The sequence below is a fragment of the Phalacrocorax carbo genome, chromosome 10 (genome assembly GCF_963921805.1).
Source record: "Phalacrocorax carbo chromosome 10, bPhaCar2.1, whole genome shotgun sequence".
Taxonomy (NCBI): domain Eukaryota; kingdom Metazoa; phylum Chordata; class Aves; order Suliformes; family Phalacrocoracidae; genus Phalacrocorax; species Phalacrocorax carbo.
This window is the reverse complement of record NC_087522.1, coordinates 475472-491240: the sequence shown is the minus strand read 5'-3', so window position 1 is coordinate 491240 and position 15769 is coordinate 475472. Positions and strand designations below refer to the sequence as shown.

The 15769-nt window shown below is 53.9% G+C and overlaps 1 long non-coding RNA gene across 4 annotated transcripts in view; it reads right to left on the bottom strand.

Annotated features, from left to right (window-relative positions):
- Positions 1–1020: 1020 nt before the first annotated feature.
- The window catches only part of LOC135315126 (uncharacterized), a 107631-nt gene continuing 92882 nt past the window's right edge, over positions 1021–15769 (bottom strand). The window contains exon 5 of one of the 4 annotated variants that reach the window (XR_010374573.1): positions 1021–1408. This is a non-coding gene — a long non-coding RNA (uncharacterized LOC135315126). The remainder of the gene's footprint in view (positions 1409–15769) is intronic. The other 3 variants (XR_010374572.1, XR_010374574.1, XR_010374571.1) reach the window with 3 other exon arrangements.

Below are 15769 nucleotides of genomic sequence, written 5' to 3'. Positions count from 1 at the left end.
ATAAACATAAACACAAATGTAAAAATAAGAGAGAGAGAGGTGTTGGAAATTGTTTTGCCAAGAAAGAAGTTCAGACTTCGCTTCCACGTGATTACTGTTTATTCCAGAAGACCAGATCACTTCGTTAGTTTAATGATTCAAAACAGAGTATTTTCAAAAATCCTTGAAAGCTTTCACAAACAGACTTCCATCCAGCCAAAACCCAGCTGGCAAAGCTCCTGGGTGTGAGGACAGATTTATTTATCACTTCGCAGCAATGAATATTCAGGTTTATTTTGTTGAAAAGGCAAGCAAGTCAGGGTTTTGACCATGCAAAGCGGCAATCACCACCCTAAAACAACAGAACTGAGAGTGATGGCCGTGAAGTGCTCCAGAAACTGCCTCCTTTACAGCACGTTCCCCGCCCAGGGCTCGGATGCATGCGTTACCGGGCGGCCTGCTGCAGCTCCAGCTGCTAGCTGACCAGTGCCAGGCTCCGCAGCACATCCAGGCTCCGTCCTGCTCGCCGCCATCATGCCCAGGGCATCGTGCCACCTGCACCCCTCCGGCGCTCCGCAGACCCGCAGCTCTTGTGCTTCTCCACAGAACTTTACCCCCGTTGCGCCTGCGCCCGAGTCCGGCGCAGCTGGAAGAGTCTCTGCACAAGAGCCCCCGCAAACTGGAGCGGCCTCGTGCGCAGGGCCTCGTGCGCAGGGCCTTGTGCGCAGGGCCTTGTGTGCAGGGCCTCGTGTGCAGGGCCTCGTGCGCAGGGCCTCGTGTGCAGGGCCTCGTGCGCAGGGCCTCGTGCGCAGGGCCTTGTGCGCAGGGCCTCGTGCGCAGGGCCTCGTGCGCAGGGCCTCGTGCGCAGGGCCTTGTGCTCAGGGCCTCGTGTGCAGGGCCTCGTGCGCAGGGCCTCGTGCGCAGGGCCTTGTGCTCAGGGCCTCGTGCGCAGGGCCTTGTGCTCAGGGCCTCGTGTGCAGGGCCTCGTGCGCAGGGCCTCGTGCGCAGGGCCTTGTGCGCAGGGCCTCGTGCGCAGGGCCTCGTGCGCAGGGCCTCGTGCGCAGGGCCTCGTGCGCAGGGCCTCGTGCGCAGGGCCTTGTGCTCAGGGCCTCGTGTGCAGGGCCTCGTGCGCAGGGCCTCGTGCGCAGGGCCTCGTGCGCAGGGCCCTGCGCGGCTCCCTGGGGCTGCCCGTGCTGGCTGAGCAGCCCTGCTCTGCACGCGGCAGCACGGCTTGGAGAGACAGGCTTTATTTCTCACGTTTCTCAATCCGTTCATAAAAAATGCATGTGGCAGGAAAGGTTTTACACGGCAAACAGAACCAAGATTTAGGGCTACAAATGTCAGATTTCACAACGCTCTGTCCGTGAAACTGCTTGGAAGAAAGTCCTGTCGCCACTAGCATGAACCAGGGGATGGGACCACAGGTTTCCTAAAAATAAGTGAAAATGACATCAGGAGTTATTTTTCTCCTACTTTTAAACACCAGCCTAGCAGGAACATCAAAGTAATCCATGAGTCTGGTCATTCCTGTAACACATTGGTATAAATCAGAAACGAGACCGTGGTTGAGTCAGGTAGAAAATCATCTTCCAGAGACATCCGACTGAGCTCAGCAAAGGAGAAAAGGCTGACACAACATCTTTAAACATTTTTAATTACCCTGTCAAACTGACAATTATAGAGCTAATTGTTAGGAAGACAATACCAGATATACTGAACAGCACATCAACAGTGTTTTTATGTAATTATGCAATTTAATGAATTTAAGGCTACAGTAATGGACTATATCTGGTTAATTAGGGACTCCCTTTCTGCTAATAATGCCATTTATTTTCAATTCGCTATATTTGTTTTTTCTGTAAAACCGGGCATATTTCCACAGATGATAAAGGATTCTTCAGAGCAGCTCGTATGCCCCTTCCGTTATTTATGGTACACAGATTTTTTGATGGGGTGGACGATGAACTCCAGCTGGCTTCTCTTTAATTTCCAACTTTGCCGTATTCCCTAGCAGTTAATTACACCTCGGGGCTGGGCTCCTGCCTCTGAGCTGCTGTTGGCATCCAGCCTGCCCAAAGCCACTCAGCGCCCTGGGAACTGGAAATGGCACCCTGCGCCGCAAGAGCCCCGGCCCGAGCCCCCACCGCGAGCCCACCCCCATGCCAAGGCGCGGGCGGAGGTGCAGACCTCTTCCCGGGCCCGGAGTCCGCGGTGGCACAGGGGCCAAGGCCGCCCCTCCCTGGAGCTCTTGCAGGATGTGTGGGGGGCTGGCGAGCTGATTCCCACGGAACCCTGTCCAGCAGCCCCCTCCGGGTCCTGCAGCAGCACCCACGCCCTGGCCAGCCCCGCTCCCAGAGCCGCTGGGAAGCGTGCGCAGGCGCGCAGGGCCAGCCACGGGGGCTGCTCTGCTGGCACAAGCCACAGGAAGGAAAATAAATAATTTAAACATTTTCCCTTGCAGATAAAATTTTGGAGGGTTTGAAGCCTCCTAATTCCTCATTGTTGAATGAAAATTGTCTGATAAATTATTGATTGTATTTCAAATGTACCCACAGAAACCATTTTAATTCTTCTTTTCTCTTTTCGGAAATAATTAACCTGTTTAAATTTTTTAATCACTTGAAAGTACTTCCCGTTAATTGTTACCTGGAGGGGAGGGGCCCTGCCTGCCACACAAGCCCACCAGTTTCAGGAGACTCTGAAGGGAGGAATCAGCCACGGGAAACCTCAAGGCCACACTCCGTCAGGCCAGACCCTCACATCCCAGCTTCCCGCAGCATTCCCTGGGCAGGATCTGCTACACCAGCCTGTCCCCAAGGGGCAGAGGCTCTAAAGAACTGGACTGGTCCTCTTATTTGTACGTGCCAGCTTGTACTCGCATCGCCTCCCTCCTTTCGCAGGTCCTTATCACTGAGGTTGTTCTGCATTAGCTTGCATCCCACCTCCCTCCCCCGAAAGCAGGGCTGTCCGGCACCAGAAGAGACCCCCGAGGCCACCGCTGGAGCGGTGGCGGGTTGGGCAGCCGTGCTGCAAGCACGGCAGAAGCAATGGGGAGCAGCTGCTGGATGCCAACCTTCCCGCCCCTCCAGAGCCCCTGAGCACAGCCGGGTTGGGGGTGAAAGACAGAGGAGCCCTCTGGAACCAAAGCCGAGTGGGAATGGGGCTCTTGTGTGCTGAAGCAAACCCTCGTCCCCATTGCTGCTGGCTCGGCTCCGCTCCAGCCATCCCCAGAGCTAGCCGGTCGATTACACCCAGCGCAGGAACCGGGCTGCCTCTCTCTGTCACCTGCTCCTCCGCAGCTGGCTGGGAGACGCTGAGCAGACCCGGCCTGGCTGTTCAGGAGTACAGATGAGAAGCACTGGGAACGTTATTCTTGCCATAAACGTGAGCTGGGATCTGCAGTCTGTGATAACCCCTGGTAGCCCGCTCCAGTGAGGAACACAGTGCAGCAGTAAAGGAAAATAGCAGAGGAAAATATTGCTTAAAAAACCTATAACATTTAAGAAGGAAAAAGGAAAACCACACAATCATAGTAACCCTGTCCCTAACCAGAACAGCAACAGTAATGGCAGTGCAGGAGCACCCCCGAGTCCTAGCTCAGCTCCAGTCAAGGACTGTTGCCCGGCTGCCCCATGGGAAGGGGGATTTGTGGGGAGAGGTGTCGCCAGGCTGGGATGGGGCCAGACCGTGGCACACCCCATCAGCTGCTCCTCGTTACCCGGCCACCGACGCTCAGACACTCAGCACTGAGGGCCGGCCCCAGACAGTTGCACCAGCACATCACAGCATCAGCCACTAGCAGAAAACCACACTCAGGATTAACAAGGAGCTCTACAGAGAGTCCCCTCGGGGGACAGGACACGTACTCCTGAACACACATCACGGCAGGGCAGGCCGCTGCTCTTGGCTGCAGCATGGAGGGGACGTGGTGCACGCCGAGTGAGGCAGCCTGCGAAGGCTCTAACTGTCCTTGCAGGCTTGCTGCAGGACATGGAATCTGACTGAGAGCACCACTGAGGATGGACATGCTGTAAAAAACTGTGGGCCAGGAAAAGACAGCAGTGGTGGATACCAGGACCAGGAAAAAGAGAGATCTGGAGAAGGTATTCCTTAAGGACAAGCGAAGGTAAACTGGATGCTAAGAATTAAAAAGATGTGTCTGGGACAGAAGCGCTTGATGGATAGAAAACAGCTTTAAAATCACCCTTGCTCCATCACTTTTGAAGAGAAAGTTGTTGAGCCGCATCTGCTGCTCCTTGCTCTCCTGCAGATGCACAGCAGTGGGTTCTGGAGCTGACGATGCCCACGGCCACGGAGCAGCTGGGGCTGAACAGTCTCCTCCTGGCTGTGCACAGGCTGAGGGGCCCCAAAGGGGAGCACAGATACAGGCTAAATTTGGGCAATATTGTTGCCCACCTTGAATAAGTGCAATAGAAAGAAACTCAGGGTTGACTGGCTAACGTACCCAGTAAAGCCACCAGCAAAGGCGTGCTTGGATCATAGGCGCAAAACTGCAGTGCTGCTCACTGCAAGGGATCAAGCAACCCACTGAAGACGGGTTTGAAAATGTGGGTGGTGAAGCTTCTGCTGTCTCTGAGTCAGATGGAGCCGCTGTCATCACAGGTTATGGCAGGCAGTGCTTTATGTGCTGCCCACCTCCGAGGGGAAAGCTTAGCTCCTAGCTTTTCACCCCTCCTTAAGGCAGAGGTGCACCTGCACCGGCAGGGCCTGTATTCCTGACAGCCCCCACACACCATCTGCACTTTTGCTTTGGTCTCAGCAGGTCATGTAACTCTTGTTTTGGAATGGGTTGGCAGGTCACAAACACAGATAAAAATAGTAGTGTTTCACCCCAGAAGCAGCGGGAAATGTTGTAGTAATGTATCAGCTTGCTCAGGTTCTGGGGACACTTGGGTCCTTTCAATGGAAGTACCAGTATGTACATAAAGCAGGACGTACTATTGAGCTCAAAAAGGCAAAAAAGACAAATTAACTTCTCTAGTGGCCAGAAACAAAAAGAACTTAAAGAAAATGGGATGAAGGAAGAGCCTATTTTTGCACTAAGTGTTGGTGGAACTTGTAGACTGTGTGAAAGCCTCGTGCCCACAGGCTGGGTGGCGTGGGCCAGCTCCTCTCCCAGGGTATGGGGGAGGCTGGCAGCCCTCCTACAAAGTGCTGCAAGACCTGACAAATGAAAGCACCAAATCCATCACACCTGCAGTTTACTGGCGTTAATGGCACAAATATTTGGCAAGTGACTTCGTTGTGGAGTTCTACAAGCTTTGCCTACCGTGCACACCCAAACACACTAAAGGAGTCCCCATCTAAGTGAAAGCTGTTGTTAGGAAGGAAGAAATTCAATAATGTACTTGTAAATTAATAAAATCCTGGCAATTGTGAAAACATCCTGGGCTTTTGTTGGCCTGGAGATTTATTCAGTCCTGCTGGCTTCCCAGCTGAGGCAGGAAAGATCATAAACCTGCCAAGAGAAATGCCCCTGCAAAATGTTCCAGGCTCAGCATTCCTCTACCTGCTGGTCCAGCAGCCAAGGTGCCCCAAAAAGGCCAAGAGATGAACTTGCAAGCCCCGTCCCCTTTGTCCTTGCCAGTGGCTGCTCAGTGGCATTAATGCTGGCAAGAGTTGACCATTCTGCAGTTTGGATTTGGTTTGGGGAGGATCTTGCAAAGCTTCATTCTTTCTAAAAATACAACAAGCCTCAAACTGTGTTATGTGCCCATCAAAATTAGCACAGTCCACAAGGGAGTGCTGGGAAAGCTGTTACAGGGATCTGGGCTGTGCACCAGCTCCTGTTCGCAGCCAGTCCAGGTTTCTCGCCGTGGTGGTTCACCACTCACTCATGCAGCAGGAGCTTTTGTCAAGTGCTTCCAGGATGCACCTACCTCACCCCCGAGCCACCATTTGGCTCTTCGTTTCACTTCAGGTGGCACCTTCAGACAGCCAGACGGCTGTGTGAGCTGGGACTGCTGGCAGTATCCCACTTCTCTATCATCAGCCCTGCAACAGAAATGAGGGAACTATGGGGACTTGGCCAAACAAAGCTGCTTCTCTGAGCTGCCCCATCCTAGCTGTGTTCGAGAACCCTCCATAAGTTTAGGTAGAATCGAAGCATTTTATCTTTGAAGACACATCAGCACAGAAGTCAGGCTGTGAGGAGGGTTACGGCACTGGACACCCGTGCCACTGCGGTGCACCATTGTCTCCATGGCAGTGGGGTCCAGGAGCAAAAGCTGCACCCAGCTGAGGACCACCAGCAGCAACCACAGCTTCGAGCTTCCGAGAGGCGCCTCTGCGGAGTCACAATGGAAGCAACATGGGGATAAGCAACGCCACGTGCCCCGTCAAGAGCAGGGGCACACAAAGCAGACTCACCCCCACAGCTCTGGGAGCTCACGGTGAGGACAGGCGGGGAAGGGAACAGTCACGCTCTGCAAGAGCACAGCAGCAGCAGCAGCGGCTGTCTGAAGCGACATCCGTGCTCCTGCTCCTGCCTGTTAAACAGGCCAGACACAGCTCTCTTGCCCTCACTCCCCCAGCGCGGCTTTCAGACAGCAGAACATTCTGCTGCCGCGGTATGAATCAAACACATTAACTCCAGCCCTCCAGGGAGTCTCTGAGCACTGCGCCTACCTCTGTCTCTTCCCCAGGGGTCAGCAGCTGATCCAACATCTTTCCGACTATCTGTCAAGGCAACAGAATTCACAGTGTTTTCCTTGGGTTTATAAGCACTCTGGAACCGCCGCGCCCAGGCACAGGAGATCCATGCTCTGTGTGCGTGGCATCATTACAGGATGGATCGCAGTCAAGACGACAGGGCCGCTGACGGGATCTCTGCTGTGCAGACTTGCAGCCCACGTCCCAGTGGGCAGTGAGAACCCTGCTGCCCTGCCCCATGCTAGGCTGGCTCCGCAAACTCCCCACTTTGATGAAACAACATACCGCTCTGCCCCTGCAAAGCCAAACACATCCGCCAGCACAAATTCAAACTGCCCAGCTCTGGTGGCAAGAAAGCTCAGTCAATACAGACCCCTGGCACAGGACGCTTTGCCTTCAGAGGTGCAGGAACGAGGCTGCATCCAGGGACTGGCAAGGGCTGAGCAGCGAGAGGAGGACACTGGGGCTGCAGCAGTCACACTGCCAAATTTTTAATAAACAAATGATCCAGAACCAGCACTTCTTGTGAGGAGCAGCAGCATTTCATTTTCATTGGGGAATGCTCAGCTAGCCGATTTTATGACAGTATGTCTTTTTTATATGTATATAAAATTTGTGAGTGAATTTAGTGCTTGTGAAACCAAAGCAGTAATAGCACTGGCAAGAGCCAGTGATAAGGTGGAAAGATAGGCCAGCGTCCCGTGGCCATAAGCAGCACAGCACCATGTGCAATCCCACCTGCACCACATTCAGGAAAGCAGCTGCCCGGCTCTTCCAGCTCTCCAGACCAGACAGCAGTCATTTCCTGGGACTCAAGTGCTCAGTCCCCCAGGAGAAAACTCTCCACCAGTCTCAGTGTGATACTCATGAAAGTAGAAGTCGTTTGTGCCAGTCCTTGTGTAGTGCAAGTGATTCCAATGAAGCTTCGTGCAGCTCTGCCTGCCAGAGATTCATACTGGTAGTCTTCAGAGTGGTTACCCAAAACGTCCCAAGAGGCAACAAAAGAGAAGGGGCTAACTTGTTTAATTTCCTTCCAAGCTAGGCATAAGAAGAACTGAGCTTCTCCTTCTCCTGCACTGCAGAGCACTTTCCCTGCTGTGGTCTCTGTCCTCCCACTGCCCCTCATTTCCAGGGGTGGTCCAGTACTGGGGACCCCTGGGAAGCATCTCCAGCACACCACCCCTTCCCACAGCATTGCCCCCCACTTCCAACTCTGTCCTCACCCTCCACTGACTCTGTATGCATTAATGCCAAACTGTCTTGCAAAACTGCCCAGGCCTTTTGTAACATCTCACTGACGTACAGCCAGTAACGACCATGTTGATGCAACATGTACTTTCCTCTGCAGTATGAAAATGCGCTGCCTCAGCCCTGGGCCCCCACGCCTCTTGCTTTACTCAGCTTCTCTCCTGCGTGCTTTCACTGCCTTATCAGCTGTGCTGATGCTTAGTCTTCATCTCGCTTCATCTCCCTTTCATGCAATGACATAGGCAGATTTTTTTCCAGTCATTTACACATTTTTGCTATTACAGTCTAAGATTTTCTGGCTGATAACGAAAGAATCATCATGAGGGACATCCCCATCACTTTGCTCAATTGACTGCCTCTTGCATCTGCTGGGCTTTTGAATATCTAGGGTGTATTCGAAGAACCAGCTGCTCTTTCCCTCCAGACCCTCCTGGGCAGCTGCTTCCTCCTGCCCCTCCTGCTCTGGCAGATCTTTGGCAGGAGGTCAGACTGGATAAGCAGAGCCGTACCCTCTGGTCTGGAATCTGCAACTTGCCAGATTTTGCATCGCAGTTCAGCTTCCATCTAGTGATCAAGCATCCGCTAGCTAGCGGTACGGGCTGAGCAGGTCTGCACGGCGCCCGCAGGGGAAGGCAAGGGACCGGCAGAGCTGTGAGGGCACGAGAGACTGTCATGGCACAGTAAGGCAGAAACTGCTCAGGCACAAAGGCAGCACCACTCTACAGCAAACATCTGTTTTCCTTCTGATGCCACCATGCCATCGCCCCTGTAGCACAACCCCCTGATGCCAGAAAGAGACTGGTGTGCTGGAGGGCACTCACAGGAAGGACGAGGAGGGGGATCCTGGTGTCAAGGAGCTGACAAAGCAAAAGCCCATCTCCCTGCTCGTTCTGCAAGCTAAGGGGAGGGAGAGGGGAGGTAGAACGCAGGGCGGCACTGTAGGCCACAGGGAAGCAGTGCTGGTACTGAGGAACTGCCCCAGAGCCCCCAGGGCTGGAGCAAGAGCTGAGAGGCATGGCCAGAGCAGAGAGCGTAGTGCTGGTCCCAGGGCTGGTCCACTGGTAGAGCACAGCCCAGTCCCAGATGCTCCAGTGCCGGCTCCTCTTTGCCGATGCTGCTCAGCAGCAGGTGCCATGCAGCCGAGACCCATAGAGGCCGCCCCACTGCGCCCACCCCGCTCTCACCCACCGAGGGGGCCTGGGAGCCCCGTCCTGCTCCTGCCTGCTGACCATGGAATCACCCCCTTCCCACCCCAGCACAAAGGTCAAACGTAAGATTTTTCTGATGACCAGTGGCGGGGGCTGGGGGCGTGGGGGCTGCAGGGCAACAGGAGACTTCTGCTTTCTTGCTTTCAAATGTTTTTGCAGAGCTCCATCTAGGGGGGATGTTGCTGGACAAGGCTGCAGAGCAAGATAAGTACCAGTAAACAAGTAAATGGCTCCTTCCCTTGGCCTGAGGCCTCTTGTCACATACTTAAAGTGCTAATTAAAAAGGGAGGGAACAGCCCATAAATTTTACAGTTTATTCTAACTTCAGTTCCAGCTGGTTTTAAAAGAGCTGATGAAGGTAAGTGCATCTGTGCAGCTCACTGGTGCATCACAGACAGAAAGCCAGAGTGCTTAATTAAATGTTATTCTAGGAATAAAATTTAGCCCTCATTGGACAAGACTGAATATTAAAGCATCAATTTCCTGAAGGATACCAGCTGTAATCAGAGTCTCCTGCTCTGGGAAAGAAAAATAATCCCAGCTACTGACACCAACAACCCTCAGACAATGGCAGAAAAAGGCAGCATGGCCGTGGAAACGCACCCAGCCCTGCGAAGGACAGAGCAGCCCCCTCGCGAGGTCCCACAGGCACGCTCCACTCGCAGCTGGTGCCGGCGGCGGGGAGCCCAAGTCCTGCAGGCAACGGTGGCTCCCAAAGCGTCCCTCCTCCCGGCACCGCTGACCGGTCCCACGGCACAGCATGTGGGGCTCCCCAGAGCTAGTTTGCAGGCGACTGTACAGTTCTGGGCAGTTCTGAGGCTCCTCATGGGCATTGGAAATCTCTGCCTACCCTGAGCTGAAGGAAGGGGGATCAGTCCCTCTGCTGCAGCTGTGCCAGCTCCAGCCTGGCAGAAATGCTGCTGCTGGGCTGTGCCCACAGGCTGGTACCCACATGCAGGCATGAAGTGACGTGCACCCTCACTGTGATTTATCCACTCTCTGCACCCAGGAACCCCAAGCTTCTCCCAGGGCCTTCCTGGCAATGGCTGGCAGTTGCTCTTCGTTTCTGGTGGCACTCGAGGCACTGCTCCCTGCAGCCCCCCAGTGCCACTCCCCCCCTTTGCTGGGGTCCCTGACCGCCCTGAAAGCTGACAAGGGAGAGCAGCACAGGCTGCTAAAAGCAGATCAGGCACCTCCCCAGCCCTGCTGCACCCTGAGCTACTGGACACTGCTGGGGAAAGATCCCAGTGCCAGAGCCACAGCAACATGCAGCAGTTCAGGTAGCTGACAGTCCCCCTGGGGAGGGGGTACAACAGACCTACCCCCATCCTCCATGTATTTTTGTTTCCAAGTGAATCGCAGTGTCTCATTTTATCGCGTCAGCCCCAGGATGAAAGAATAGCGTTAAACTTCACAAATCCTCTAATATTGCTGTGCCTACAGTTGGAGGCCTTCACATATGCAGATATTACTTCTCCTTTGCTCAGAGGTCTCTTTCTAATTTAATACTTCCCCAGTATTGCAAAAGTCATAACACGGGCTTCTCCAGAGGAACACAACTTATCTCCTAGGAAAGGGCAGTCTGTCATTGCAGCCAATTCTCCAAAATTCTGCCACACTCCCATGTCAGGATAGCAGGACGGTGACGCCTTCCCAGCTGGGCCAGGCAGTCAGTGCCTGGTCCTGCCCCAAAGGAGGACACAGCAAGCATGGGGCAAAGGCTCTGCCTGCGGGTCCTTCCCCTCCTCCCATGGTCCCCACATCTCCCCACCCAGAGCCTTGACAAGTCTCTCATCTTAACAATATTAGCTAAGGGGGCTGGCAGCTGGATCTGCCCTTTGCTGGTTTTGTCGGTTCAAATAGTTGCTAATTGACCAACATGCCTCCTTTTGCTGAGCTATTAGCAACGGCACCATGGCAACTTTCTGACATTAATTATCTGTGAGTTAGCGGTATCTGAAAGCATAAATAATAGTTTGCCAGGGTGGCAGGGTGAGCTCACTGCGCCAGGCACGCCGGGGCAGGCTGACGCGGCCGCCGTGCCCTGGTGCAGCCCAGCTCCTGAGCTGTGCGTGCCATCGCTGGGCCCTGCAGCCAGGAAGGTGTCGAGCAGCATGCAGAACAGACAGTTCTCCCCCAAAAGCACTCAGAGTTTGGTCAGACGGTCACAGTCCAGGGATGCCCTGCTTCTCAGGCCACTTTCATCAGTGACCACAGTACGAGAGATAAGACACGAGATCGACTGGCTGGGCTTAGCCCTGGTTTTGAAGCATTGCCCTACAGCCAATGCAAACACGAAATGCAGCGAGAGAACAACAGCCAGTGCAAAGCCCACAAGGGATATTCCTCCAGCAGACCATCACCACAGAGAGAAAAGGATGAAACAGCAAACCTCAGTGCACATTCCCTTCCCTGGCAGCTCTAAGAGGTTCCCATTAACCCAATCACCCTTGGTTAGAGGGGCTGACTGTCCCCACAGCAGCTACCTCTGAGATTAGCAGAGCTCAACAGTCAGCAAGTAAAGGAGCCGCAGAAAAGCAAACAGGCTCCAGGCACTCCACACTGCTGAGAGGGCTAGGGTAGGTTTAACACACACTTATCTGCATTTCACACATGCATTTGCATTTAGCAAACACTCATCTGAAAGGCTCTGAACCCTTGTTGCCTCATCATAACACAGCTCCTGCACAAATCGCTCAGTGCGGCCCTCTGGCTCCTCTCAAGGGCTCGGACACTTGTGCTGCTGCCTCCCCTAGAGTCCAGGTGCCCCTGGAAGAGGTCTCCTCCAGCCTGGCCACTGGAGGATGGAAGCGGCCCTGGTCAATGCTTCGTGATGCAGAATCCTGTGGTCTGAGGGACGCAGACCAAGCCCCCTCATCTGGAACAGCACCTACCGGCCCCTACGGACTGGCTGGAGAGCAGCGTGGATTCGTGGTGATGGGTGACGGGGGTCCCTCCGAGAGCATCAGCCCTGGCCTGACCTCCCTCCCTCCAGAAGTGACTGCTTTGAGACTATGTCAACACCCCCTTTTTGAATAACGTAATTGATACATGATACAAAGGCTGAGATTAAGTGAAGATTGATTAATTGATTTTCACAGGTTAATCCAAAGTCTGGGCCCCGAATTGTGCGCCTGCAGTGATCATTGTGGACATTGCACAAGAACCACTCAGAGGACTCCAGAAATGTGCTCAGTGGAGACTTCTGTCACTCAAGCCTGTTTGAGTAACATCAGCTCAGAATCAGCTGACATTTATGCCAAAGTCGATTATTTATGTAATGACAGAGCCACACGGGACACAACCATCTAAATGAGGAGCACACCGCCTGCCCTGGTGTCACCAGCGTGTCCCCACTGACCCCAGCGCCCCCACCAAAACCTTCATCCGGGACCATGGCCACCATCTCGCTGTGCCCCCCCTTCCTCTGCCCCGAGGCGGCTCAGCTGCTCAGCACCAGCCAGCGCAGCCTGCGCCCGCCAGTGCTGCCAGCCCGGGGCTGCCAGTGCCCCTCGCTTCTTCCATCTCGTCCCAGCTCTCTGTGCCAAGCCACATGGCAGGCACCTCGGGAAGTCACATCCAGGAGGAAATGCAAGCAGTCTCAAACCCACACTTCACTCCCTCCAGTGCCAAGCTCGTACATGGAAAGGATCTGGCTGTCATCCATCCCCCCGCTCTTTGCCTGCATCTGCTCTGTCCCAGGGAGTCTGGAGGCTCCTCAGCCTGCCAGGGACAGGCAGGGCTGCCTGCAGCACCCATAGCTTTTCTCTTACTTTCCTATGGGTGCCGGCACCTTTGGTGTCCCCGAGCTCTGCCACCGTAGCTGTCCCAGGCAGCTTTTCTCTAGCAGCTTAGTCTGATTCCTGTGGTGGAGAACCAGGCTGTCAGAGCCCACGTGGCTGGCTCTGACCATGGGTGACACATAGGCAGGGAAGGGCAGCCCCATGCCATGCTCTCTGTCACCCTGCCCATGACTCCACTCCTAGCCTGTTTTTATGGGCTCTCTCTTGGCTTTTCTGCCAGAAGAGTGTCCCCAGCCTACGGTTTCAGGCTTGCCATAAGCCTGCTCCCCCAGCTGTGGCTGCTCTCTAGCTGTGGCTGCTCTCTAGCTGTGGCTGTCCCCCAGCTGTGGCTGTCCCCCAGCAGGCAGCATTGCAGCACTGGCCCCCCATGTGCTCACCCCAGCATCAGCAGGGGGTAAAGTGAGCAGCAGGAGCCAGTCCCTGGCACAGCTGTGCCCTCCAGTGTGCACGCAGCAAGCGTGCCAGGGCATGAAGGTCACAGCTGGACCCAGTGACACTTGCTTTCTGGTCCCTCCGTCTCCGTGATGCTTGTCAGCTCCTCTCCTCACTGTGCCCGGCGGGTGCCACAGCTCAGGAAGGTCGGGTGGGCAGCGGAGCCCCGCTGCAGCAGCATGGCACTTTCTGGCTCAAGCGCCAGGAGGGCTCTGCAGAGATCGCCTCCACCAGGAAAACGCATGAGAGGCTCCAGCACCTGGACTGGCGCTCTGTTGTCATAGGTATGGTGCGTTACATGGTCGCAAGGAGTGAGCAGTTCCCAAAGCTTTTTAGCTGGGATTAACCTCAGGTTTCTTACTGGGAGCATAGTGCCAAAAATATAACCGCTCAAAACGGCATTTCCCTGGGGAAGAGACAAGTGTACCTGATTTCTGTGTTGCTCAAGCCATGACAGAAGCAACCAGACCTCTCAGGAAACCACTACCATGACTGTTCGTGTACCTGGTTTCCCCTGGCACCACCACCCAGCCGCATCCTGTCAGCACAAGCAAGACAAAGACATTGCTGAAGAAGGAGAGGCGGAGAAAAATGACCCCCCGACTCCAAAAGAAGCTCTCAGGAAGCCCAGGTGGGCAGTGAAAGCGCAGCTCTGGGACAGGGTGCATCAGCGTGGGGCGCAGAGCTGGGCTCTGGCCCCGGGGAGCTGCAGGGACGAGGCTGGGACACGGTCTCCAGGAGACTTCTGGAAGTTCCACTAACATGGAGTGGGCTGTGGGGCCACATGAGCTTCCCCTGTCCCCGTTCTCCTTGTGTACTTAACCCTGTCCTTGGGAGCCATTAAATTCCTGCTCTGCTGAAATAACCAGTGGGTTCAGACATGGGAAAATGGTGCGTGGTGGGTTTGTGTCCCCTCAGGGCAAGCTCATACCCACCAGCCAATGGCCAGTGCCACGAAGCATAATATCCTCCCTGGCATTTCACCGATTATCCACCTGGGCAAGGCATGCAGCAAGTTAAACACGCTGGGCTCATCTTCCGCTGGATGGTGGTAGCTTTGAGGGAATCCAGACCTTTAGCCAAAGGTAGATGGCTATGACCTTCTGGAGAGTAATTGTAACAATCTCGCTGTTTTAATTCCCTAGTAGTTGAAATATTGCAAAAACTAAATGACCCAAGGTCGTTAAACTTTGTAAAGAGATTGCTGCAGGTATTTCCAGACATCTATCAAAAACGAAGTCACCATGACTGCCTAGGATAGAGGAGAGCCTAGATCGGCAAACAGTAAATTGTCCCGTTTTATATCCCTTTGGAATTTTTTGCTGAGGTTTCCTAATTTTTTATATCCAGTTTGATGACCATATTAATTAAAATTAGAGTTGAATAAGAGATACCTTTATCCTCTTATCACCCTATCTGATATGAAGAATGAGTCTAACTGTTGAAAAATAGCATGAAGATAGATGCCTATATAATGGAGGTTCTTTAAAGCAGTTTCTGATTTAAGGCATGCTACTTTTGGGGACTGCTTCCGCTTGCCTGTGACATGCAAAAAGTTTCCATTTTTTGCTTTCTCTGTTCACAGCTGCAAAAGCTGTGGCTATATAAATATGCAGACATGCAGGTCTGGGATACCTTAATCTCATTTCTGGTACTCTCAGCGTCTATCACAATATTTATTGTAAGAATAAAAGCAATGCAAACAATGAGATGCTTTTAAGCAAAGATACCGAAGAAACTCCCTGGGGCTGGGAGAGCCAGCGGTCCTGCTGCCACCTGCCCCCGGCCACCAGCGGCAGGGGAAGCGCAGCGCCCGGACCTGCCCCAGCGACACGCCACTCCAGAGCTGGCCCAGTCCTGCCCGGCGTCGAGCAGGGTTCGACCAGGCCACTGCCTGCGGCTCAGTAGCACCCCCGCCTCGCCGCAGGCACCGCCTGTTGACAGACAAAAGTCAGGATTGTTTAAAAAGTTGTACATTGCACCACTCCGACACTTGATGCAAGGGCCACCACCGAGCGACCCTGCTACCCCTTTTGGACAGCAGCAGCATCACTGCTTGCTCTGACCGAGGGACACGATGCAGGAAATAAAGCCCTCGTTGGCCAGTGTCCCCACGGGGGTTTCCCACACCAGCAGCTCACGCGGTGTGCAGCACGAGGCCAGCACGTTCAGCGCAAGAGTAAGCATCTGCTCCCAGGAGGACTCTGTCTGCAAAGGCGACACAGCAGCACCAGCTACTCTGCTGCTCATTTTAAAAGTGTGACACAAACTTATATCGCAAGATTAGATTGGGTTTTCTTGCCATTCTTTTTGCTTTGTTTCAGTGGAGGAAAGAAAAAACAAATTCAAGCCACAGCTAACATGATCAGGGTGAGCACAGTGAGTAGCCCGGAATGCTGTGAAATCACATAAAAGATTTGATCAGAG